The following is a 27,980-nucleotide window of genomic DNA, read 5'->3' as shown; positions in this document are numbered from 1 at the left end:
TCTACCACAGAAGGTAAAGTCCCTTTGTACTTGAAGGACTAATGAGTGGGATAAAGTATGTTCCTGGTGCATCTTTGTCTATTAGGATTTCTGTATCTATCCAATATTTTATAATGTGGCTGATCCATTTTCCTTTTGTATTACAAGTTCTGAATCTTTCCAATATTTTATGTAACATTGTATATAGGTAATACATTGTTTGTTGTTATTTAAGGGAGGAAGGTGTAAGGTATCTCAAATGCTGGTGTATGTACAAACTAACATTTGATGGTAACCATGGTGATGGAACCAGGTGAAGACATAAAAGTAGGAGAGAGAGAGAGAGAGAGGGGAAAGGAGTTAATGAAGAGCAGTTACTGAAGATGGATGGGACTATTTGTATAAGGAATAAACTTCACGTTTAACTACCCTGTGACTCAAGTATCTTATGTTGCAGCCACCTTGTTACAGTCCAAGCCACTCTCTCTTGTACTGTCTAAACTTGATTACACCAATGGCTTCTTCCATGGATCATCTTTAGCAAATTTGAAAAGACTACAACGGATTCAGAACTCTGTTGCCAAACGACTCCTACATGTAAAGCCACAAGCCCATGTCTCCCCTGCCTTGAGGGCCCCACATTGGTTGTGGGCTGCCAAAAGATCCACATTCAAGCTGCTTTGCATCACCCACAAACCTATACATGAAACGGAACCGCTTTTTAATCAGGAATAAAATCACCAAATAAATTCAACATAGGAACCTCGACTCCAGATTGGTCCTCGCCTCAAGATCCCACCATACAAGAAACAAAAACCATGGGTGGCACAAATATTTCTGTTCAAGCAGCGAAACTATGGAATTCATTAACCCCCAAACATAAGATCCACAGTTAACTATCTTTCCTTCAGAAGGTTACTCAAGAGTTGGCTCTTTCCAATATAACCACCATGCTCAAACACAAATGGAAGGCATATCCCAGTGTATATAAACATTTAATTTGATTATATGTATCTAGATATGTGTATTTCTTAATATATCTATGTATGATAATGTGTAGGTATGTATCTAGATATTACTTTAACCCTGATAAAAGAAATTGACTCTCTACAATGCGCTACCCTATATTTCACCCTATACCTCTAAATATATACTCTACCCCCACTCTCTGACTCAACCCAAACGTCATTCTACTACTATGATCTCCAAAATAACCCTTTCTAGACTATCCCCTCCGCTATCCCTCCTTGAATCACCTCAAACCTTATTTTAATACTATCATCTCCCAAACAACCCTTCTCAAGTCTTCCTTCACCTATCCATCTTTTGACTCATCCGAAAAGTAGAAAACCAAAGTCCCGGGCACACGTAAGCTAGGTAAATTACTTACTGTCACAAAATGTCACATATTTTCTCAATGTCTGATAATAAATGTCCACGCATTAGTTTCTTCAAGTATTTGATCTTTATGAACGAACCAGCCAACACCTGTTTCGTCACATTTGGGAAGTATCCCGTGAATTCTTCAGCGCTATATTAGGAGCCTCGTTATCGGGTGGTGTCGCTTCGCCGGTGATAATTCCAACCCGGCTCAGCTGGCAGCGGAAGATAATTGAAAAAGAATACTCAGGGTAGCGAGTTGTCAGGAAAGGCCAATCCGGAATACCGGAGACCTAAGGTGTTTTGAAGCAGAGCCTGCCTGAGAAATCCGCTTCTAGGGCCAGATCGCCAGGGTGCTGGCGATCCCAATCAGAGCGCCAGTCAAACGGAGTACGGTGAGTTCGCAGTGTGTATTCCTACCGCGGTGCGCTTCAAGACGGTGACATGCACTGGTTCACCTCTGTACTGGTACAGACGCTCCTAATACAGCCCTGAAGAAGTCACAGGATACTTCCCAAATGTGACGAAACAGATCAAAGATCAAATACTTGAAGAAACGAATGCGTGGACATTTATTATCAGACATTGAGAAAATATATGTGACCTTTTGTGACAATAACTAATTTACCTAGCTTACGTGGTTTTCTGTTAAGTGTGTGGGTCCTCACCCACACGCAATTAGGGGTTTAGGGTGTTCCTCCATCCTGGCTGCACCATGCCATACGGCAGTACGAATACCTTTCACGCAAACATAGCAGGGCGCCAAACTTCCTGACATATCCCAAACCCTTTCTATTAAAAAAGTCATACGAAAAGTAATTTTACTACTATGATCTCCCTGATCCATTTCTAGAGATTCTTCCCTCCTCCATCTCTCCTTATACTCATTCCAAACCTCATCTTACTACTATGATCTCCCAATAAACACTTTCTAGAGACATCCCTCTTCTAACTCCCCCCCCCCCAAATTATCCTTTTCAATCAAACGAACAAACTCACATGTCCTCCGCTCAAATTTCACTAAACTAATCCACCACTAATCCTTTTTGGGTTCCTGGGTAGCATGCTACTTGCTGAAAAGCGTGTTAACGCCTCGTCAGGGGTAGTAAGTGCTCTGGAGATACAATTACAAAAAAATTAACGCTTCTTTAAGTCATGAGGCTCAAAGTCAAAGCACTTGAATATTCTGTTTTTTTCTTTCCAGGTGAAAAAACTAGCAGCAGAGCCAGCAGGACAAAGTGCCTTTACCAACTTGCACCAACTTGATGAAAACTAAAATAAAATGTTCTCTCATATGATCTTTAGAAAGCGGCGGAGCTTGTGGAAAGGACTTCTATAATTCGCTCCGCTCCATTGTATGCATTTGAATGCGTTTATGATTATCCCCTACAGCGATTAGCAGCAATTTGCATCAAGATGTAGACCGGTTCCATGAAACCTATCAAGAAAGTAGGAAATCATGGTGTAATAGACATACATGGAAAACAATAAGTTAAAATGCCAAATTGGGTACTTTATGCACGGCTTGCATGGCTCGAAAAATCTACTCACTATAGTGAGCAAGATTTATTCAGGACGAGCTATTTTTAGCTCCTACTCGCCCATTCTGGCCAGCCAACAATAGGTGTTCTGCTTGCGCACAAAGTGAATGAGCAATAAAGAAGCCGTTAAATCTTATCTTGTCACATTTCTCCCCTTTCAGAAACAGAGGTCAAAAGTCAGCTTGTCTTCCTACATTTACTTTTTTTCTGTGACTAGAGTCAGAGGATTTTGTAAAGTGAACTGTGTGACAATGGAGATGAAACCAGTGCATGAGTCAAGTACATTACAGTTAGGTTGAGTAGTTTATTTAAGTTACTACGCCTGCTGGCCTAGTAAAAAAATTATTATTTTTCGAGCCCTGGTGTACTATGGGAAGCCTAGTGGTCTATCACATGTAACACTGCAATCTGTCACTGCACCCACAAACTCAGGGAGGGTTGTCCAGCAACCATTCAGTGGATGCACAAGAAATGTTTTGCCATCCTCGTTTCCCTTCCATTCAAGTGCGCCCCCACTGTTGCATGTACACCCCAGCAGACCTGTCAAGCAGGATTTAACACTCCAATTACAAAAAGAGACCCACTGTTATTGAAGCCTTCCTGGCTGGGGGTGGGGGGGGGACAAAGGAAGGGCCCTGCCCATGTGTCAGCAACATTTGTTGTGACGGGAGGCCTCTGAAGTTAATGACTAGAGAAGAATGTTTTCCCCCTCCGGAATTCCAGCAGTCTCCATGAAATATAACGATCAAATATGCAACTCATGGGGGGCGTGGCTTGCGACCACCGAAGATGGCCACGCACTAGCAGAGCTGCGCTAGCAGCCAGCCTGTAAACACCTGCAATCCGACATTATCCTGACCGCAAGCGGGTCCCAGTGGCATCGGATGCCGTCGGGAGGCGGCGGGACCCGCTGCGGCTTCCAAGCGGCACCTGGGGGCTCCTCGGCACTTGTCTGTCGCGGCCCGGTCGGCCGCGCGCCGCATCAAGATGGCGCCCGCCAGTTAAGGCTCCGGTAATAGCGGGCAGTGCAGCAGGCGTCCCCCGGGCTTCCCGCGGGGCACATAGCGGGGGCGCATAGCGGCGGCGGAGGACAGCGGGGGACACGTGGTCCTGGCGGAGGGCTGTTTGGTGGCGCCCGGCCGGCCTCGGAGTTGCTGAGGGGCAGACTCCAACTTTGGCGAGAAAATTCAACAATGTCAGGAAAACATATCAGAAAACAACGGTAGGGACAACAAGAACTGGTGACATCTGCATCCAGCTCAGATACTTTCTGTAGCAAACAGGAACCACAACGGCAAGTGGAATTTAGCCAGAAACCTAAAGACGAGTTCAGAGCATTCAGACAAAGCAAGTTCACCGACAAAAAACGAGGCGAATAGCGGCGGCGGAGGACAGCGGGGGACACGTGGTCCTGGCGGAGGGCTGTTTGGTGGCGCCCGGCCGGCCTCAGAGTTGCGGGACAGCCCCCCCCCCCCCTAGTTAATGTGCATCTTCCAGGCAAGACGGCGGTAGAGGGAGCCTGCATACCGGACACCAGTGACTCCCCCAGTGGCAGTGGGGGCGCCTAACTCTGAAGGCTACTTAGGGGCGAGATCCCTGGGGAATCTGCACTCGAGGGCGGTGAAAGCAGGTCGGACGGCGAGCGGTGGCTGCAGTGGTGGACCTGGCGGCTTCCCCGAGTCCCCTGGCTCCGGGGTATGGACTGAGGGCAGTGGCCCGGGCGAGACGGGTCGGACACAGCAGTGAGAGGGCCGCGGAGCCCCCCAGCCGGGCACTTCCCAGGACAGGAACACAAGACAACAGGTGCGAGGCGGCGGGGGCCCCCTGCGGCCTTGGGTGGGTCCGAGTGGGCCTGCAGTGATTGAATTTTCCGGAACGCACAGCCACTGAAGGATTCGGGCCCCATTCTCGGGCGTTTGAGAGGGGCTTGTGTGACACTCACGACCGCGCACCGGAGCGGCGGACCGTTCCAGTATGGGTCGCACAAGGCCGCCGGGGCAAGGCCAGTCTAATCACATCGATAAATACACGGTGGCCGTGGGAAAGGCGCATGGAACCCCCGGTGGCAGTCCTTAAAGGGAACCAGAAGACGGCGACCCAGACCCGTCGCTCAGGGACATCATGGGCGCGATCAGAGACCTGCGGGGCACCGTGGAACCCAAACTGGACTCCGTGACGGAGGAGGTCAACCTCCTGCGGGCCGACTTTCGCAAGATGTCCGAAAAGGTCACGGCGGCGGAAACCGGGATAGGCAGTCTTCAATCTAAAACGAAGAGACTGGAAGACCAAGTGGCCGCTTTAACGAGAAATCAGTCTGCCATTCAGGCCCGGCTGGAGGACCAGGAAGGTCGAGCGCGGCGGAACAACATCCGCATAGTTGGGGTTCCGGAAGGAATGGAGGGGCAATCCACGGACTGGTTCGTTGAGGACTTAATCCTTAATCACCTGAAACCGAAACGACTCTCCAACTTTTTCTCCGTTGAACGGGCCCATCGAGCACTTGGAGGTAAACCTAAACCAGGGGCCCCGCCGCGCACGATCATCGCCCGGATCCTGAACTATAAGGACCGAGATGCTGTTCTGCAGGCGTCGAGGGTGGCTGGGGATCTTCAGCTGGACAACGCCACCATCCGTTTCTTCCCTGACTTTACGCTCCACGTTCAGCGCCTCCGCCAGTCCTTTGAAGGTGTGAAGAGAGCTCTCCGGGAGCAAGGTGTAAAGTATATGATGCTCTATCCTGCTCGTCTCAAGATCCTAGATGGTAGTAAGTCCTATTTTTTCGAGTCGCCTGAGGAGGCCAGTGACTGGCTGGAGGGATGGCGGTCGGTGGGCAGGAGTGGGAGCCTGCGCGGACCTGGACAGACCTCGCCGAGACGGGAGGCGATGCCAAAGGACACCCACGGTATAGAGAACAGCGAGAGTGCCCCTAGTGGGCCTAGATAATGGGGACATGGCATTATATCAAGGTCCTGGGGCCTGCGAGGTGGTAGGGGAGCGTTGATGCCCAACGGGGACATGCACTGGACAAGCTGGTTGGGACATGCACTTACCTCGGCCGGCTGGGGCGGGGGGAGGACCTGGGGGGTTGACCGGAGGCTGCTAGTTAATGTTTATCATGCAGGGTGTAACGTCCGTCACTTATGTATAGCCTTCTTTGCTGGCTGCAAGCCCATGTTTCCTTTTCAGGTTTGAAATGGGGCAGAAGGGACGACAGACACTCTGCATGTTTGTAGGGTGGGAGGTTGGGTACCCACCACGCAGGGAGGCAGGGAGGGGGGAGTTAATGAGGGGGGGGGGTTATTGTTTCAGGGGTGAGTTATGCTCGAGAACAATGCAGTTCTTTCATAGGCCGAATTAGCCCAGAGGGGTCACTGGGGGACATAGGTGATCAAACCAGTGGTAGACCAGATGTCGACGATGGGTAATCAGACACGCATTACAGTTTGGACGTGGAACGTCAATGGGCTGGAAAACAAAATAAAGCGGACGTTAGTGCTCCAATATTTGAAACGACACGCGCCGGATGTCGTCCTGCTTCAGGAGACGCACCTGCGAAGCAACAGATGCAGGGCCCTCGACAGGTTTGGGTATAAAATGGTGGCCCACTCGGGGTTCAGAGGTGTGGGCATCTTAATCCGCAACGCACTGCCCCTAATAATATCGGGCACCTGGGTAGACGACACGGGGTGTCTGGTCGCAGTGGCAGGCAGGTGGGAGGGACGAACCATAGTACTGGGATCCTGCTATGTCCCGCCTGGACTTCACTCCTCAACATACACACGACTGGGTTCTTTCCTGACTGGCCTCCCATGGGGTACCCTCCTGCTGGGCGGGGACACCAACGCCGTAATGGACGCTAACATGGAGCGATCGAGTGAGGGGCGGAGTCCCGGGGGGGGGGAGTATGGGTTGAGGGACTTCATCTCTTCGTTGGGGCTCAGTGACATATGGCGCACGCATCACCCCACACAGCGACAATACACATTCTTTTCGGCTAGACATGGGTCCTTCTCCCGGTTGGACCACTTTTTCACGAATATTGCCCAGCTGGGCGACTTTGAGGAGCCCCGCATCCTAGCCCGGGGAATTTCCGACCATTCACCGGTGGGGGTGATGATTAAAGGGCCACTGATTAACAGGGCCTCCTTCCCAAGGGTGGACCCGTGGCGCCTCCGAGATGATACTATTAGTGCTCGGCTCCACGAGGGCTCCCAGCGGTATTTTGAGGAAAATAAGGGGTCGGTGGAGTCTTGCATCACGCTCTGGGAGGCCTTCAAAACCGTTCTAAGGGCACAGGCCCAGGCCCTGATAGGGGCAAAAAAGAAAGAAGAGTCCCTGCAGGCCAACCGGCTGGAGGGGGAGATTGAGGAGATGGAGAGGGAGGCCGGTGTATCGCCAGCGCCGGATGCCAGTCACTAGTTGGCTCTCAAACAGAAGGAGCTTCGTGCCCTAGCGGAGGGTGAGGCGCGAGCCTACTCTATCGCAACCCAGCACAGACTTTACGATGTGGGGGATAAGGCTCTCAAGCTGCTGGTGTGGCTCAAGCGAAGAGATAGGGAGCGCTCATGGGTAGCCGAGGTGCGTAACCCTGCGGGCTCACTGGTCTCCAAGAGTGCAGAGATAGCAGAGGCCTTTGCATCCTATTACGAAGGGGTATATACCTCGGTTTGCACCCGCACTGAACAGGAGTGCACAGAATTCTTGAAGGACTTTGCGCTCCCCACTTTGTCGGCTGAACAAACAGACCGCCTGGAGGCAGACTTCGAGGTGGAAGAAATGGGAAAGGCCCTCAATTCCCTCCAGTCTGGGAAGGCGCAGGGACCCAATGGCCTCCCGGTGGAGCTTTTCAAGCGACAGTCCAGTATTATCACGGACCCGCTCCTCCGGATGTACCGAGAAGCGTAGGAGGCGGGCAGGCTTCCGCCTGACCAAAGAGAGGCCATGATTGTGGTGATCCACAAGGCGGGCAAACCAGCCGATCTCTGCTCATCCTACCGCCCGATCTCACTCATAAATGTCGAACCCAAGGTATTGGCTAAGGCCTTGGCAGATAGGCTGCTATTGGTTCTGCCGGATTTGGTGCACGTGGACCAGTCCGGGTTCATGCCCTGTAGGAGCACCCGACACAATCTACGCCGCCTCTTCAGAGTGCTCTATATGACAGAGGAGGTGGGGGCCGCCCAGACAGCACTGATGGTGCTGGACGCCTCAATGGCTTTTGATAGTATCGAATGGCCCTATCTGTTTATGGTGCTCCGCAGACTGGGATTCGGTCCCGTATTCTGTAGTTGGGTTCGGCTCTTGTACGAACAACCGAGGGTGAGAGTGAACAGGGCGGTGTCTAGAGCCTTTCCGTTACGAAGGGGCACCAGGCAGGGGTGTCCTCTATCCCCCCCCTCCTTTTCGCATTAGCCCTGGAACCGCTGGCACACTGGATTAGGAGGGATAGGTCGTTCTGGGGCCTGGCACCGAGTGATGAGTGGGAGGACCGTATTTCTCTATATGCAGATGACATTGTGTTATACATGGCCAGGCACTACCACTCGATCGCACAGGCGCTACACCTCTTTGATTTGTTCGGTAGCTATTCGGGCTACACAATCAATTGGGGAAAGTCGGTGATTTTCCCGCTCTCAGGCCGACTCGGTGTCCCGCTTCCATTGCTGTGGACGGATTCAAATATCTGGGACTCTACATTACACGGGACAGGGCGGAGTTCTTCGCCAGGAACCTGGAACCCCAACTATCGCGTCTTAAAACTGACGTGCACCACTGGAGGTCGCTGCCTCTCTCCCTGATGGGTCGGGCGGCGCTGTTTAAAATGCTCGCATTGGCGCGCCTGCTTTACATCCTGCAGAACACGCCATACCCGATACCAGCGGGGGTGTTCAAGAAGACAGCGCAGGAACTACGTATCCTGCTCTGGGATGGTGGCAGTCCCAGAATATCGTTGCCCAAGCTGACGAGGGGGGTCTTTGATGGGGGGCTGGCCCTTTCGGACGTCAGGCTCTATTACTGGGCCTCCCAGTTACAGGTGGTAAATGGCTGGGTCTACGCGGATCGGTCGGAACCAGCCTACAGAGTGGACCGATGGGTAATGCCGCACGGTAATTGCGAGCCCCTGTTGTATGCCCGTAAACAGGGTAGGGATTGGCCGTCACATACCAGAGTGGTGATTCAATGTTGGAGGGAGGCCAATGAATACTTGGGGTGGTCTACTTGGGGTGGTCGGACTCCCTGACGGGACAAACCCCTTTATGGCACGGGGACCTGCTGTCGGACGTGACTAGATTGACAGGGTTTCGGGGCTGGAAGCTCATAGGAATCGAATACCTGGGGGACGTCTGGAAGGGAGACGCTCCGCGGTCTTTTTCCTACCTTGAAAAAGAGTATGACCTACAGGACTCCCAACACTACCACTACCTAAACCTCACCCACGCCCTGCGGACGCACATAAGGTGCGGTACGTCCATCCCAGAGTACTCGCCTCTGGAGGATAGGCTACTCCTGGACCCAATAGCAGGAAAACTCACTTCCACAATATACCGCAAACTCATCAATAACATGACGGACCCCCTGGTCACATTGCGGGAGAGATGGGTGGGGGACATAGGGGAACTGGAGAACGAAGACTGGCAGGACGCCCTGCAGAGCCCAAGGGAGATTGCAATACGGTGTAGGTTCCGGTTAGTACAGCTTAAGATCCTGCACCGAGTATATTACCCCCGCACCCATCTGTACGCTTGGGGGAGGAGCAGATCGGCCCTTTGTGTACGGGGATGTGGGGAGGAGGGCACCTTCTATCACATCCTATGGGAGTGCCCCCAGATAATCCTGTTTTGGACCAAGGTAGTTGACATAATGACGGCAGTGGTGGGCTCAGTGGTCCCGCTGGAGCCCCGATGGCTGCTATTAATGATTAGGAGCGACTCGGACTGGACTAGACACAAGGAGATTTGGCTGGCCCTAGCGGCGGGGGTGGCGAAGAGGAATATCGCAAGGGACTGGGGCTCGCGGACCCTGCCCAAATGGGACCAATGGGTACGGGATATGGACTGGTGCCAAAGGGCCGAAGAAACTATCTACAAAAGCAGAGGTTGCACCAAAAAATGGCGTAAGATATGGGGGCCATGGCGGAAATACAGGCAGCCGGGGGGAGGACTGGGACCCTAACAGCTATTGTTATTTGTCTCATCTGTGTCCTTGAAGGTCGGTCATTGTTCAGAGGATGGGTAATTCACTGCATGTATCGTGCTAAATGTCCTGTATTGTTCGATGGTCTGAGCAAAGTTAATAAAAAGATTTATAAAAAAATAAAAAATAAAAATATGCAACTCATGTTTTCTAATGCTGTTGGACAAAGTATGCCGAATGTTTGAATCAAGGAAACTGACTTTTCTGTGCATCCTGTCACGAGAACACCACCACCTCCACACCCAGGCCTTGGTTCTCTTCACTTGGACCTCTTCAAATGCTAATAGGCTGGCAGAAGTGGGAGAGCAAGAGCAAATGGGCCTCTAGATGCTTTAGGCAGGGAAAAGGTTACTTTTTTAAAGTACTGTTTCCTTAATATTTATCGAAAATTCAACTTCACCACTGAATTGTATTTTTAGCAACTATCAAAAATAGTTGTTTTATTGTGTTTCCCAACTGACAGTGAAAATATCTTATCGGGAGTTTTCACTGCAAGAACAACTTTAACATTAAATTCCTACATGGCCTACCATGTACCCTGCCTTATAGGCCTTAGGGTGACATCAATATTTTAAAGTAAGGTTTTGACCTGTCAAAGGGGCTCTTTTGACAATTCAAATTTACAATTTAAACCTGCAACAGCCAGGATAGAAATGGCAGGCCTGCAGCCATGTTTGCGCTGTCACTGCAGTGGATGACACAATGGATGCTGCAGTGCACTACTGATATTTAACTTACAGGCCCTGCATATCCTCTGTACCATATACCAGGGATATACAGGTAAGTTAAATATGCCGCTTTCGTTACATTGAAAGGGGGAACATGCACTTAATGGTTAGCATGGGTAAACACCACCTAGTCCTACAGCCAGCAAAAATATTAGGTGTTCAAAGGGCAAAGAAATCATGGGAAACCTTGCAGAAACTGCAAATTTTCTACAGGGTCACCTATAATGAAGCATAGCACAGGATTGCGGGTGAAATTTCCCTGTCTCTAAAAAAAAAGTCGCTCAGTACAAAAGGATTAGGTTACTGGTATCCCTTTCATTACACTATACCCCCTTGTGTTATATGCGTCTTTATTATCGAATTAGTTCGTTGTGAACTCCACATCAACCCCGATTCATAAATAAGTAGTCAGGATAACACTAAGACCTAGGCCCAAATTCACTGATCAATCGGTCAGAGGTGGGGTGGCTGGTAGCCAGCAGACAATCACATGAACAGAAAACCTTCGATCAATCCCACAGATAGGCGCAGCAACACTACAATGGTCAGGGAGTGTTGTCCAAACAAAGCACAAATGGCCGGAGAGGTATGCGCGCTCCCAAAACACCATAAAGTTAGATGCCACATGAGTTAGAAACATATAGTCAATAAGGACACAGCATATGCAGTGATCACGCGCTCCCATTGCCGGACATCTGGACATGTTACTCACTGGCCACATTGTGACAATGCAAGTTCGAGGCCCACCTATAAGTTCCATTAGACAACTAATTTACGACTCCAAAGGCAGCAACATACGTTCCTCACCATACACGGATCACCGGAAATTCTTTATTACCTACAATGAACTGTATAAAAGGAGGACACAAACCAATTATAAATTGAGACAGCCCTCAGACCCTGTGCTTGCCACTGTTCTCCCGGCAACTCTGTTTAATTAAACAAACTGTTCCTGTTTTGCCAAATGCCTCTTGTTTTTTCAAAATATTTTATGTTACAGCAACAGTGGTACAATGACGAAAAGCACAAACAGTAGAAATTGGTATTTACGATTACAATGCAAATGTGACTTCAAAATGAAATAACTAGAGAACCGGGTAATGGCTGGAACAGCTCTGCAATCAGGACAAACAGTTGCAGCTAATAGAACACACAGCCACAATAAACGGCAGCCCCTCTGGCACCAGAGTGAAGTATGCACACGTTTGGAAAGCTCCTTACTCCGTTATATTGATCTCCCAAGACCTCATTGTCAGAAGACCGCAAGAATTGTGGTCTATTTTATGGACATGCTTTCTAGCCAATGTCAAGAGGGTTTCGTCTCAACATCAAGATGCCAATTTGGGGTCTGTACTGCGCTCAAATAAGAAATAGTAATAGTAATTCAAACTAGGGGACCACCAGTCTGCAATTTAAAAGGACTGCCCGTAAATTCACTCCAATGTCCATCACTGATGTTTTAATGGACAGCATTTACCCTTTATTTTATACATTCTGGTAAAAAAAGAGGTTAATTCTGACTGTTAAGATGCTGCAGATTAAAAGTCCAATGCAGGATGTTGAACTCAGTCACAGTATAGGCTGTCACCCTGCACAACAATTATGGAAAAACTGCATCGGCTGAAGAAGCCATTACGAACAGCAGTCCGAAATTAAGGATTGTCCATGTAAATAAAGGAGAGGAGGTCACCCTACCGGAGACAGAAATCACTTTGAATGTGAGACTCATTATTTTAAACTTGCATTTAGAAACAATATAACATAGGGTGCCACAAAATATGCAAAGAATTAGGTTCAAGATAAAATAGTACTTCCAAAGTACAGATTATAGTAATACGTAAACTGTACTTAGTGCAAGCATTTCTTTTAACAACTGTCCATTAAATGTTTATTTCCTAACTTAGGCTGTTAGTGTGTGGGGAAGAGTGGCGGGATTCCTCAAAGTACTCTTACTGCATTTTTCAAGACAACATGCAAAAAAAAAAAAAAAATACAGAAGATTTCCAAAGTGCTTTTGTTTTATGCACTATTAAAGAGCAAAGGCTGAGTTCATACGGAGTTCATATTTTTATCTGGCAATGTGGATTTCTGTGTTTGCTAAATTGATGTCCTACTGTTCTACACAGTGCATCCGGGATACATTTATAATCTAATGTTGCATTTCCTGGGGGGAAAAAAACCGTGCTTAGGAGACTTAAACTGCATTTTTATATTAGACACCCTTGACTGTTGTGGGTCTCATCAGCACATCATGTATGTCACAAAAAGTTAAACGGAGGTTTGCATTGGGTTACTGAATTAAAGTTACCTTAATATTAGGAAATGCTTGGGGGTTTAGATGACTGAAAGATGCCAATTAGGTTGTTCACTCTCATACGCTGCTCAAATGAGGTGCAACTTATCTTTCTGAAACTGTTAAATGTGTTCTTTTGGTTTGGGGATTAATATTTGATTTGTTACTTGCTCTAGTGCTTAGCCTAAGAGAGTAAGTGTATTGCACATTTATACCAAACATCTTATTATGGTGGATTCTCTCCCGAGAACCACTTCAAAGATGCCTTCTGTAGGAATTTGGCTCTGTATATACTATACCAAAATGAGGTATAGTGTGCACAGAGTCCAGTGGGACCCCAAAGGTAGGCAGAGGTAAAAGTAGATGGCACCTCACTCTCTATTTGTGGTAGTGCGGGCAAGTAGTAAGGCTTTATCAGAGGGTAGTGTTAAGCATTTGTTGTACACACTCAGGCAGCAAATGATGTCACAACTCAAAGATTGAACTCAGACCAATTTGTTTCTTTCAAAAATATTATGTAGTTAATTTAATTTTTTAGAGCCAAGCAAGCCTGGTACAGGTAAGTGTAAATGGTACTTTTTAAGGTAGGTTGAACAATACAAGCAAGCTGAATGAAAATGCCTTTGTTACAGGTTTGTAAATCTTTTCGATACAGTGGAAATTGATGATTGGATTACTTTTCAGATTACTTTATGAATTACTTTTTATACTCAGTGTGAAATGGCTAGATATCACACTGGGATATTTCCTAGAGAAAAGGTAAGTTAAGCCGTTTTTGGTTATTGGCAGTTTTCAAGTTCTCATACAAAACCAACTACACACCATTTAGAACAATTTGCAAGGAAAAACAGTCAATGTATTCCTATGGAGAAGACGTGGTTATCGTTAACAGGTAAGTACTTGGTTGTGGGAGTTGGATTTCTGGGGTTAGACCAGGGTTCCCTCAGGGTCAAGGATGCACTCTCAAACCAACCTCAGCAGCACTAGGGAGGCCGGGTGCAGAGTGCTGAGGCCCAATGTGATCCAATGGAGGATAGGGTGCGACCGGTTGGTGGCAGCTCATGAGCAGGCCACAAGGTTGTGGGAGCAAAGTTCTGGTGTTAGGCTCAGGGCATAGGGGGGGGATCAGAGTTAGCACACAAAGTGCACCCGCAGCAGCACAGGGGCAGCTGGGTACAGGGTGCTCTTTTGGCACTGGGTGCCCTGTTTTCAATGGGAGTTGCCGGTTTGGGATTTTTGCTGCAGGCTCGGTCCAGGAAGACTTCCAGGAGAAACCAACGGCTGGGCAGGTAAGTTGGAGGGCTCGGGGACATAGGTGCACCTCGGGTTCTCTTCTCCAGGGAGCAGGGTTGCTGAATGCTAGGTGTCTTTTGAGGTCGGATTTCACCTTACAGGGCCACTCGCAGTTGGGGGGGTCTCCGTGCAGAGGCTGCAGGTGAAGTTGGGGAGTCCTGGAAGAGTCAACTCACAGTGGACTCGGACTCTGGAGTGCTGGGGACCTCACTGGGACGGGTGGGCCACTTGAACTGGGGCTGTAAGCAACACGTACAGTGGTGGTTCCAGGCGTCGGGTTTTGTTGTCCTCAGCAGGCTCAGAGTCCATCTTGGGAGTTTCTTTTGAACAGAGCTGCTGTTCACAGGAGATCCGGTCTTTGTTGAAGGCACTCAGTCAGGTCACTGGCTGAAAGACAAGGCGACTTTTGGCGCAGAATCTGTGGATACTGCAGAGCTTCACCTAGCCTCCCCCACCTGAGGGGAGGGGTTTGCAGAGGTGGGCACACCTCCTGGGTTGTGCTGATTTTTCCCGCCTGCCTTCCCGCCGAAAAGGAGGGGAGACAGGAGGGGGGCCAGCTCCTGCTAGCAGGAGAGGCTGGGGGGTCGCATTCCAAAGGTGGCAAGGCCCTTGAAGCTCCCCTGTCACAGATGGCCCTTCCTGGCCTGGCGGAGGTGTGACCACCCCTGCCCAAGAAAGTCCCGAAACATATCTCGTGGAGGCAGGCTGGTGTGTACCTGTCAGGGAACCCACCGGAGGATGGTCGTTTTTCAGGGAGCATCTCTAAGATGCCCTCTGAGTGCACTCTTCATTAAATCCCACACTGGCATCATTGTGGGTTTAATGTCCTGAGAAGTTTGATACAAAACCTCTCAGTTTTCAGTAAAGCCATTATGGTGCTGTGGAGTTTGTAATGACAAACAGTCAGCACCATATACCCTAATGGCATTACTGCACTTACAATGTCTAAGAATTGGTTTAGACACTGTAGTGGTACAGGCTCATGCACCTGTACCCTCACCACTGGTATAGTGCACCCAGCTAGAGCGGTGGCTGACCTATGCCAGGGCAGTGTGTTGAAAGCACGGCACACAGGTATGTGTGCCATGTCGACTCTACACTTTGTTCTGCACCAAAACACGCAGCCTGCAATGGCAGTGTGTGTTTGTGTAAAGGTACAGGGCGTCGAAGGGTGACACAATAAGTGCTGCAGCCCTTAGAGACCTTCCCTGGCCACAGTGCCCTTTTTACCCATGGTATCTTCTACAAGAGACAGACATGTGGCCGGAGAGGTGTCAATTGGGGGTACCGCGTACAGTTTTGGGAAAGAACACAGGCCCTGAAAACCTGATTGGTAGGGTCCCAGGGCACATCAAGTCAAAGTGCATCAGTCGTCTGGCAAAAAGGGGGGGGGGGTTACTGCAACAGAAACCCAGCTTCCTACACCTTCCTTCTATTATCATATATTTGGTGAATAGGTCTAGCTCATCTTGAATGTTGACCGATGATCTCCTGTGCACCTTAGCCCTCACAGTTTGCAAAGGCCTATATTTTTTCACTAAGTCAGGCTGATAAAGTTAAACGTTGTAGCTCAAATAGTGACAGGAAAATAAATGAACTTGTTGTATATTTTAAGACAGCTAAGATTGAAAGTAACTACTTCCTTGGAATTGTACCTTCTTTCTTTGAATACATTTTGTTCTTAAACACAATGCCAGTTACACTTCTGACACTGTATCACAAAATATACTGATAGCAAAACCAAGGATATAATTCTTACTGCTGACCTTCAATGACCACATAAAAATTGGCTATATTTATCCCCCATTGTCCTCCATTCTGTGATAATTCAAACCAGAGGCATTCAAATAGATCCTGCTCTGCTTTGTAATGTATACAGTGAGAAAAACTTGAGGATGAACAACAGAAGACATCGGCTCCAGCATTCGCAGAATCCTATTTTCCAATGTGTACATTTCTTGCCCATGTATTTTCTCACAGTGCAGGCCTCGAAAAATCAAAAAATGTTACTAGACCTGCAGGTCAAGTAACTTGAATAAACTACTCAACCTAACTGTAATGAACTTGACCAGTAAACTGGTCTCAAATTGTGTGATCATTGACAAATATTTTATTTTAAAGAGTTGCCTTTTTCTTCATTCTCATATGAGTGCACCTTTAAATATGAGAGTTCAGCCTTTCTTCTTTACAAAACAAAACTCTTTTTTTGGGTTAAGTAGACTAAATGTTTGCTCCATGTGCAATAAGAATCTAGCCCACATATAGGGTACACATGATCCCCGACTTGCCTCTCAATTTACTAAAAGCATTGCTATCAGTGCAGAGGCAGGAATGTTTCTCAGTTCATGTTTAAACACTCATTTTTAATAAATATAGTACCTAAGCATGATGTGGTAGCGCACAGTCATTTACAGACCGGAAATGACGAAGAAATTGTCAAAAACCTTCCCACTACCTTGCAGCTTTACTGATAAACTATATAATGTATTAACAATAATCTGTGAAAATTGGTTTTCAGAAAACATTTATCATTTGCACATCATCAATTAATGTGCTCTGATTTATTTTCATCCTATTAAAATATATTTCTCATCATCGCACAGAAGTGCAAAATTGGGCTTTCACAACTACTGAAATATATTTCGAAATGTTTGTACAGTTGATTTATTAGCTATTTAAATGTGTTTTAGGAAAAACCTGATACCCTACATACTTTCCTTTCAGATTTCGTACAGTAGGTCAGACAGTTCACTTTACAAAATCCTGGAACTCTGTAGTCGAAGAACAAAAAGTAATTGTAAACTGACTTCGGACCTCTGTCTCTGAACACAGAGCAAATGTGACACGATCAAGATTTAAAGGCATCTTTATAACTCCTTTACTTTCTGAATGAACAGAACACGTTCTTTGTCAACTCGCCAGAACGGGCGAGTAAGTCCTAAATATAGCTCTATCAGATAAAATCTGACTTGCCACAGCGAGAGGGTGAGTGGATTTTTCGAGGTCTGCAGTGCTATGAACTCAAGGTTATTGCTTCCTTTTAGTGCAACCTAAGGCTCTTGATATTTTGTACCATGTGTGTCCAGACATTACTTTTCGCATCCAAACCTTGAGCCGATCACCTGACCTGGCTGGAGTGGTGAAGTAGCATTAGCCTAGTAACAGAAAGGCTGTTTACCTGACTAATATTTATAGAAATACCTAGCATTACACAATCTGCACCTGCAGATAATGTTTCTTGCTACAAGTCTTGCATCCTCAAACTGCATGCCACCTCACAAACATCTGACTGCATCCCCAAAATCCAACATGAAAAACTGACTTTTAATTAAAACTTCCCTATTTTCCCTCTCCATTTTTCTTTAAAATGGCCCTCTCATTCTCTGCATGCCTCTTCTCTCTGAGCACAAGCTTCTGTCACATAGATGTGTGCCTTAATCTCTACTATTGTATTTCAGCAAATTGCCCACAACTCATTTTCAAAAACACAACCTCTCTTTCCTCTGAAAGTCAGACTGCTCCAACCCAAAAATACCTAATTAACCACTAACCTTGAGTTCCGAAGCAGCGTGCTTCCCAGAAAAAATCACTGCAAAACCTCGAAATGGGTATTAAGCGCGATTAAAAACAATTACAATATGTAAATTCAGAAAATTTGCTGCCCAAAAACATTGTGTTTGATATAACAGACTATCATGTTGCTCCACCTGTGAGATGCTAGTCTACTCATAGGATATCAATAACTGACTAATTAATTTAGTGCCGTTTTTGTTATGGTATGGGAACAGGAATGTTTCTAAGTTCATGTTTAAAATCTATCACTTTTAATACACGTTCATCAATGCAGTGTGGCAAGACCGTAAGCTCCTTATTATACTGTTGCTGCCAAGATCGATCTGAGGAAAGGGGAAGAATGCTATATAGGATGTATATAATGCTTCAACTAGCCTTTCAGTCAGCACCTGTCAGTCATTGGTCTGTTAGTCACATTTTACTTCCACCCTAGAGCAGTGTTTATTAAACTGTGGTCGGGAGACGTGGCTCCGCAACTGCTTTGAAAATTAAATATAATAAACAGATATAGATAGATAGATATATCTCTAACACACAAAATTGAAAATTTTAAAACGTTCTTTAAATGTGTGAAGGAGTTTGAAATTGGAGGCTATAAATTAAGTTAGTGGCCTCAGATTCAATTGTGAGAGCAGTGCAAGTGCATCAAACAGACTATAGTATGGATGATGAGCGGCCTCAACTTGCATTTAGAAAAGCTCCAACCTTCCCAATAGCATAACAAGCATTTTCAATGCAATAGGTCTCACAATTACATTATTTTGAGCTATTGACATTGTAAATGTAATTGTTTTTTTTCCCTTTGTGAAGCATTAATCAAATTGTGTAATGCAAAATGGCAATAGCTCACTTTGTTGCAACTGCGAAATCTATTTGCATTTGTACTAGTGTCAGTTTTGAACTGTGTTTGAGGCCTATTAAATGTTTTCTTCCCAGGTATGTACCGTTGCATGATGGTGTGTGGTGATCAGAGCTGGTCTTTTCTCAGATAGCTCCCTGGGCTAACCCAAACCTAGCTCCCCATCCTACTTGTCCTCTTTAATGGGCTGTGATTCAAACATTGTGAGGAGTAAAAAGAAGGTGAAGGGGCTTTCCTTCAATACAGTGAAATATCCGGACACTGTATTATGCATCACAACCCCACTCCATGACAATTGTAATGAAAAAGTAGAAAAAGCATTTTCTTTCGTCTCGCTTACTGAAACCTCACCTCTTCTCACAGAAGTGCAAATGAGGCATCGTCAAGGATGCCGAAGAGAAGTCGTTCGACAGGGAAAAGATGGACACCGGACACAATGTAGGCATCCCTCAACAAACACACGCAACACCATCACCACTGTGTCCTCCGTCTTTTTTCCAGGGGAAAAATGTATCCAAGTGCAAATGGGGTGCACATGCCTTTTTGGTATAAGGGTTTTGTAGTTAGAAGCAAAGATATGTAGTGAAAAAACATACCCACCACCCGTAATACCCCCTTTCTAAGAGCACTGTGCTGTACAAGACTAAGAAAAAGTGATGTTGGCTACAAGGGAATCATGTGTAACCTCTTCCCCTACCTAGTATCAAAGTGCAAACGTACAAAACACACACGAGGGAGGATACTGCGAAATTAACTGACAAAAAAAAAAATACGAGTGGGAATAAAAAGAAAAAGTGTTTTTTTTAAATAGTAGCACTCTGCTTTCGCCTGGCGTAAGAAAACCAAAGTGGTACAAAAAGTATAAAAACATTACCATCTCTACGGGGAAAAGTAACGCAGCTACAGAGAGTCGGTGAAGGAGAGAGATCTACCCCTGCTGGTCAGTCAGGAGGGGGAGAGGCAAGAGAGACAGAGCAAACAGCCCAGACTGGCTTACCTTGAGGGCGAAATGTTCATCCCGAGCTCACAGCCCTGAAGTTTGCTCCGTCGCTTGCAACAGGTTGGATGGCTTCCTGCTCCCTCGGCGACCTCCCATCCGAAATGTTGTTCTGATGCTGTCGGGCAGAGGGGGGTCCTCGTTAAAAGTAAACTCTCCCGGCAGCACTCCTCCTCCCGGAGCGGAAGCAGGAGGAGATGATCTGGCCGGATTCCTGAACTCAGATGGTTTAATATAGATGAGCATTAGGGTCCTGCTGGAAGACAGAACAAGCTGTCGCCACGCCATTGCGCAAATAAAGAAAAACAAGCCCTGCTGTATGCAGCCCGCGCACTAACCCGAGTAGTTAACGAGTTAGTGTATGACACATGCGCAGTGTGAGTTCATTAAAAACAGGCGGATGTCTCCGTTCTGTGCTCACATCATGAGGCTGACTTCACTCACAAAGTCTACTCAAATCGTGACGACAGCAGAGTTGTGATGGCCTCATATAATTACTGACTTGACTCACAGTCTGCTCCAGTTGCAGAAAGAGAACAAGCATCGGCCGCACGCACGCCTCGCGCTTAAAGTTAAAAAAAACAAGACAAGCCCGGCGGAGCGTGGCGCGCGCGCTCTTGGGGGCGGGGGAGCGGACCCTTTGAAGTGCTCCCAAAAGGCGGATTGCATGGCAGCACGATGCGCGTGATTGTGCGCGTGCTAGCCATGCAATCCGCTTTTTGGGAGCACTTTTCAAAGCCCCTATAGTCTCGCTTTGCGATCGCTTAAGCTATAGCAAGGCGAGACCTAAAAATGGATTTACTTTTAATTATAATAGTTGGTGTATATTTGATGAACGTTTGTTTCTGTATTTTCTGTGTATTATTTTCCAGGTCAAGTAATCAAAAAAATGCTTAGGCAGAGGTCCCCAGCTACCAGTAATAACTCAGTGAGGGTCCCCAAAATTCAATAAAGATTCAGTGGGGGTCCCCGAGTTCCAGTAATGATTAAGTGGGGGGGGGTCCACAGACGTCAAAAGGTTAACGACCACTTCATATAATTACGCACTGTCTAGGAGTCTATGTTAATCAAAAGAGAGTGCTGTGTCTGGTACCAACATTCATGTTAAAGAAGGAGAATCCCCCAAAAAATGCTCCGTATACCAGTGGTCACATTTTAACAAGTGTTGCGGGGGAGAGCCAAGCCCCACACCGCTTACTGCCGCCATGCCGCCCGGTGCAAAGCTTGCCGTTGCCTGCCAGAAAGGAGGAGCTGCCGAGCCCGCCAAAGAGCCAGCAGCCCCATCCCGGACCTCTCCTAGAGGCAGAGCGGCAACCATCTTGAAGAGGAGCTGATTCCGAGTGCAGTCATAGAAGAGAACTAGGCGGCAGGAAAACGCAACGCGGTTTTCATTGAAACCTTGCATTACTGTGTATGTGTACCACAGCCTTGAAAGAAACGAACCAGACGCTTAAAGTAATGGGCAAATATTTTACACAATTTGAAAAAATAAAATCTTACCAAGAGAATAGCTTGTAATTAGAAAATAATACGAAATGTAAAAGCTTTTTTGCAATAATGTATTGTTTCCCTTTGACATTCCAGCTTTGGAAAAACAAATTCCAGTTCCTCTGTGACCAACTGTTTACGCCAATTTTTGGAAGGGGTACGCCTTGTGACCAGGTCAACTAGATTGCTCTTCGAGTACCTTTGAGAGTGGGGCTGACACATCCGGACCGCAGGCTGAAGGGGCGCTTTTCGAATGTGTGGTTTAATGCGTGATTTCATAAAATATTCAAACACTAACCTCCTATTTAAGAAATTTACAAAACTCTAATTATTTTCAATATTATCAAAACTATTATTTAATTTGCAACACTTAAAATGCTTAATGCCAAGAAATGCTTGCAACTTTTTGACTGAAATAAAATATTGGTAATTACTTCTGGCTTGACAACGTACAAGTTGCTATACATTTGCTGCCAAACTTTCAACTTTGATCAAAGGGAGAAACGTGCCCTACTGCAAAGGCCTGAATAACGGTAAACGGGGTGGAGGGCCAACTAAAAGTTGTTTTTTTTTCCATCTTCAAAAAATAAATTGTGTTTCATGCAAATACATTCTAACCACACCAAGTAAACGTATAATATTCTCGTCCAGAATGTCAGCAATTGTAGTGTCCTGCTGGACACTTTGTAGTGTCTCAACAGGCACTAGGTTACCAGCCGCTCCCTCGAGGCTGAACATACACCCATCCACAGGGCCGGCTTTAGGGCGGTGCGACCGGTGCCACCGCACCGGGTGCTGGCTTCCTGGGGGCGCCGTGTTTGAAAGTTTATTATGCTTTTGAAGCACCGGCTGCAGCGTTTCTTTCCACTCGCAATTACCAGGCCTCACATAAATGTCAAGATAACTCGTGTGATTAATTATCTTCCTGGAGAGAGATCAGAATTTTGTATAGTTGAGGTTTTGACTTAAGTAAAGTTAGTGCAGAGGGTTAGTATGCCTGCTGCAAAGAACGTGTAGCAAGTGGATTACAGAGTGCATATGATGTAAACAGATCATCAGGTTACTGCTTTCAAAAGAGACATCTTTTTTGTTACTTGCAATTTATAACTTAAAGTCCTAATATAGAATAGTAAGCTATTAACTTTTATCCTAGAACTGCATACACACTGCAAAGTATACATTATTAGAACATTGATTAATGTTGCAAAAAGGGTTAATTTGGCTAGAAATCGATTTTTATTATTAAAGAAAACTCCCAACTATGCTGTTTCTTTTTCAACTCTGAGTTTGTGCCTCTCCACACCAAGCACTCTTAAACTATACTGCCTGCCAGTATGGATTACATGTGACTCCTACACTTTTAGTCCTTTGGCTTATGTAACATTTTTTTACACTGATTTACACACGCATGATTGATTGTCTCTGTGTAATGTATGTGTGATGCAAAGTGCTCGGACACCCTACACTGGTATGAGTGGTGCTATATAACTAATTCAGTGTATCTGAGAGAGTGTGGTTATGGAGACTTAGTCACTGTTAAAGGATGCTAGTGAGAGAATCCGTGGTGGAGGTGGTCATTGGGGGGGGGCGCCAACAAACATTGTCGCACATGGCGCCACCAGCACTAAAGCCGGCCCTGCCCATCCAACACAGCCGTCATCTGTCAGGTGACCCTGTAAATAAAAGAGACGAGCGCATGTGCTCGAGGACAATTTAGTACCCTCAATAACGTGTGTCTGTGTCTTCCTTTACTAAGTATGTGGGTCTTGAGCCCACAACTTTACAATGGCGACGAGGGGTCTGACCCCACCTTCTGTGCCGCCTAAACTGCCCTGAAGAAGGAGGGTGTATGGCTCCATAGATGCTGCACCATAGCCTGTCAGGGGAAGTAAGCCCCTCACCCCCACGATGAGAGTAAACCCTTTCGCTACCAAAAGAAGGCGAGAAAGGAGACTGGTTGTTTCCAACACCACACCGCAGCTGCTGCCATAGGCCTGCCCCCAACTGCGCTGTCACACGCTGCCTGCAGTGGCAGGATTAGCGAGGCAGACGGACTCGTACGAGTCTGTGGAGAAACTGAGCAACAGCCCGATGAGGAGTGGAATACTCCCTGTTGTGCCCACCCGATGTGTCCTAACACATACAAATAAAGGTATGATCTGGTTTGGGCAGGATGCCTAGTGCAGTACCGCCAGCCCTCACCAATGGGAGTGGGGCATGACCCTCTGCCTAGTTGGCTGGGTCCCCTCATCTTCAAGATGGAGGGGACTGAGATGTGTGCTTCTATCGCCTCCCCCACCTGAGGGGTGGGGTTAGCAAAGGTGGGGACACCTCTCCTCCTAGCTTGATTTTCCCACTGATTCTCACACCCAAAGGGGGGGGGGGCAGAACTGATGGGGCCAGTTGCTGGGGGCAGCAAAACGCAAGGACAGCTTACAAAGGCAGAAGGCCTTTAAAGCTTCCCCTTTGTGGACCCTGGCCATCGTGGGAGAGGAGGCATGACTCCTCTGCCCAGGATGGGCTTTGTTTCTGGACCCAGAGAGCTGAGGCTCTCTACCCAGGGATCCAGAAACCTGTCTGGTGGTGGCAAATGGCAGGTAGCCATTCAGGAACCACACCAGGGCTGGTCATTGTTCAGTGGCATCTCTAAGATGCCCTCCAAGTACATTTTATATTAAATTCCACACTAGTATCAGTGTATCAGTGTGGATTTAATGTGCTAACGTTTGCTACCAAACTTTCCAGATTTTAGTAAAGCCATTATGGATCAGGGAGTTCATAATGACCAACTCACAGCCCATATACTATTTATGGCTTTCCTACACTTTCCTTGTCTAAGAATGGACATATACACTGTATAGGTACAGGGCTCATGCCACTGTACCCTCACCTAAGGGCTAGTGCACCCTGCTAGAGGGGTGACTTACCTAAGGCCACAGGTAATGGGTTGCAGGCATGGCACACATGGATGTGTGCTGAGTCAACTCTTCACTTTTCTCTGCACCAAAGCACGCAGCTTGCAATGGCAGGGTATGGGTGCTAAGGGTAGCACAATAGTTGCTGCAGCCCATAGAGGCCTTGCCTGTTCACAGTGCCCTTGGTATCCATGGTACCTTTTACAAGGGGTTTATCTGTGGCCAGAGATGTGACAATTGTGGGTATAAAGGTACAGTCTCAGGAAAGGACACAGGCCTTGGGAACCTGATTGGCAAGGACTCAGGGCACATCAAGTCAGGTTGCATCAGAAGTCAGGCCACAGGTGGGGGGTAACCATGCAAAAAGGGGCACTTTCCTACACACAGCCTCTACACAAAACGTTTGAGGTGGTAGTCAAGCGACTGTACTTATATGATTTGGGTGATATTAAGCCAAATCTCAAGTGCATTAGTTAAGGCTTTACTGTAAAGTTTATAGGAAGTGATAAGTACACAGGACGGGTCACTGGGTGATATATAACAATATTTAGGTCAGCGTGCTTCTTGGTATTATTGGAACATAGGTCCTCATGGGCTAACAAGAGCCTTGCTAGCTTCATCAGTAATTTTGAGAGACTTTTTGGGGGCAGAGCAGTCTTCAAGAGGTCTCTAGCAACCAGATGGTCTGTGACAACCTGGATAAACATATAGATGTTAGAGTTCGGATTCTGAGTAATGTCTCATACAAATTTATTTTAGAGATCCCCGCTCAGCTATTGCAAGCTTGGAGCACATAGATAAAAAGCTGGCATATCATGCATAGTTATGACGAACTAGATTAACTCCAAACAGATCTGTGCTTGTGTAGAACCTGCCAGTAATTTGAAAAAGAGCCTATAACATTGGCATTGAGCCCAGTCAAGCCAGCATGTGATGCGATTAAAAATAAACAAATGCTCCATATGCCAGTGTAGGCATCAATTTGCTTTCAATAACTTAGCGTATTGCTGTGAGATCCGGGCCAGAGAGATTTTGAAGGCGGCCCCGGAAAGCAAAAATAAGGGCCTTGGCTGATGTTGCCAAAACCTCGAGATGAGGGGTTGGAAAGCCATTTTTATTATTTCAAACTTCTAGGTTCTTGATGCCAGGTGCTCTTTTAATCTTCTGGGTATTTCTATACCAAGCTCCTTTTTTTTGCTTGTTAACGAAGATTAAGTTCTTAGTTTTCGATGTGTTGATACTGAGTTTATCTCACAGTAGTGAGCCAGAGAAGTTAAGGCTCTTTGAAGACCAATTGTGGTTTGGTGAAGAAGCATCGTGTAATCGGCGTATTGTTGCACTAGCACCCTCTTCCCTTGGAGTTTCAGTGGAAAGTAGTTCGCTCTGCTGAGATGGTCATTCAGATATGCAAGATAAAAAGTTGGTATAAATCTTGTGTGAGTAGGCCCATTTGCTGGATATTCGTACTTTGACCCATGTGTTTGTATGGAGACTCCTTGTTGTGTCCAATAAACGTGGTGGAATCCCCCATGCATCCAGTTTGGCCTACAGCAGCTGTCTATCTACTTTGTCGGATGCTGTTGCAAAATCAATAATTACACTATCGAGCTGCTGAGCCTCCCTTTTAGTCACATTATTGATTAGGATAGACAAACATAGTAGATTGATCTCCGTACCCTGACCCTTTTGAATGCCAGTCTGTGTGGTGGGAATTATTTTATTATGTTGTGCCCAAGCCTCCAATTCCTTGTGGAGGATTTTCCCCTCCACGAACAAAGGAGCAATCAGTCTAACGTTTTCAGGCTTGTCCCTTGCACCTTTCTAATATATTGGGACTACACCAGTGCATTCTGAAAGCAGTAGTTAAACAAAGGAGTCGAATAGGTGGTCCATTTACTGATTGTGACCTTAGAAATGCTTGTAGGAAGGCCGCTGGGACCAGGAGCACCTGCAGTGTGGATTGATGCTAAAGCTTCCCTGGCTTTTCATCCGTGATTTGAGTTGAAAGACGACCTGCAGGGCTAAACATTCCATTCAAGTGCAACGGTTAAATAGCCCCTTGGACAGCAGATTGGTTAATGAATAACATAGATGTATGCTGTCCAGTTAGCCGTGGGGATGTTAAACAACTCCTCTTGTTTTTGCTTCCCACTCGCCTTATAGACCATGAGCCAGAAATCTTTACAATCTCTTGCATTTATTGCTGCAAGACTGCTAACCACTGGGAATCCAAGTCACACTGTCCATTCACGTAAGGGCAGTGCCTCTAGTTCTTGAACACTGACTTGATCTTTTCTCTCTGTGCCATCTTTATTGGATCCGTGCACGCAGCCATTATGCATCTTTTAAAGGTCTCTTTTCAGTTATGTTAGTTGGTAGCTATTCGTCAGGCAGAGGCATGTTTTGAGCAGCGGACCTTGATGAGGTTGCACTTATTTCAAAGAATTTAGTAAACTGTTGGTGAACTTTGGCCAGGTTTCTATTAGAGTGGAGGCCATATTTGAAGTGTGTGACAGAAATGAATCAAGGAATTTTATGGTTGGTGATTCTTGATGTACGTGCAACCTTATTCATTTGACTGGTTCCAACCCTGCTTGCTCTCCCAACCGAGTTTCCTTATGTAAGGTAGCAGTCATCAAATGAAAAGAACATGACAGTGTTGCATGATCCCTTATTAGGTTATGATAGATTTTAAAGTCTGAGATCGGATGCAAGTCTTGGATCGTGACCCATAGGTAGTCAAGTGTTTCCAGCCTTTCACGAGAGGCGTACGTGTTGGCAGCATCACAATCTGTGCTACTCTTGCCGTTCAGGGAGTGCAGGCCCATCGTATGGAGACTTGAGGACAGCTCGATGTCAAGTTTTGAACTTCTCTTGGAGGAGGAGGGATTTAGAGATGAAATGTTCCAAAGTTTGTCCTCAACATCTAGCCACTCATGGGCATTCATCTGTTTTAGCAGATCGACATTGAAATCGCCAGTTAATAGCCAGGTACAATTTAGGTGATCCTGTCGTAAGTCTTGCAGTGTTTCGATGAGATATTGTATTGTAGTACTTTTTTTCCTCATGATTCGGATTAAGATAGATATTTGCCAGTACTAATGAGTTTGATTGGCTCCACTATGCTGGAGAGGATAAGAATTTGAGGATGACGATCGCTCCATTTAGTTTAGCCAGGATGGAGATGATAAAACCCAACTGATTGCATACGTGGATTGAGACACCCCAGATGTTAGGCCCCACTTGATGGAACTGAGTACAGGAGAGTGATATTCAGCATAACCCCACGAGGAGTTTGCTGACAATTGCCATGTTTCTTGCAAGCAGATTAGATTAAATGTACATAGAGAATCCAAATGTGCTTGAGAAGACGTTAAGGTGTTATATCCCCTAATGTTCCAAGGAATGATCGTTAGGGAGGTTGACACTTTACCCGGAGGTGTTTATGGCAAATATGAGGTCACATTGATTAGCTTAGCTTCAACGGAGTTCAACATGTTCGTCAGGCAACAAAATCAACTCCCTGACTCTAGATGTTTATACATGATTACATCATTATTAAGGGAGGAGGGGGCTGTCGATTTTGAGTGCCTTTCAAGAATGTGAGCGTAAGATTAAAGGAATTTGAGGCAATATTGCTCCTGTGAGGCTGAAGCTGCTTGAGGGCAAAAATTGGGGGATATTTTGCTATAACCTGTTTGACTATCCTTATGCCAGATTCAGCCAGTCTCTTCTTTTAA

The 27,980-nt window shown here is 46.5% G+C and overlaps 1 protein-coding gene across 1 annotated transcript in view; it reads right to left on the bottom strand.

The window, feature by feature from the left end:
• LOC146866945 (importin-9-like) overlaps window positions 1-20,198 on the bottom strand; it is a 245,671-nt gene extending 225,473 nt beyond the window's left edge. Inside the window, exon 1 of the mRNA XM_085603271.1 lies at window positions 19,838-20,198. The gene's annotated coding sequence lies outside the window, so the exon portion shown is untranslated. The remainder of the gene's footprint in view (window positions 1-19,837) is intronic.
• Between the last annotated feature and the right edge of the window lie 7,782 nt (window positions 20,199-27,980).

The sequence above is a fragment of the Triturus cristatus genome, chromosome 1_2, assembly GCF_964204655.1.
Source record: "Triturus cristatus chromosome 1_2, aTriCri1.1, whole genome shotgun sequence".
NCBI classification, from domain to species: Eukaryota; Metazoa; Chordata; class Amphibia; order Caudata; family Salamandridae; genus Triturus; species Triturus cristatus.
This window is presented reverse-complemented; position numbering and strand designations above follow the sequence as displayed.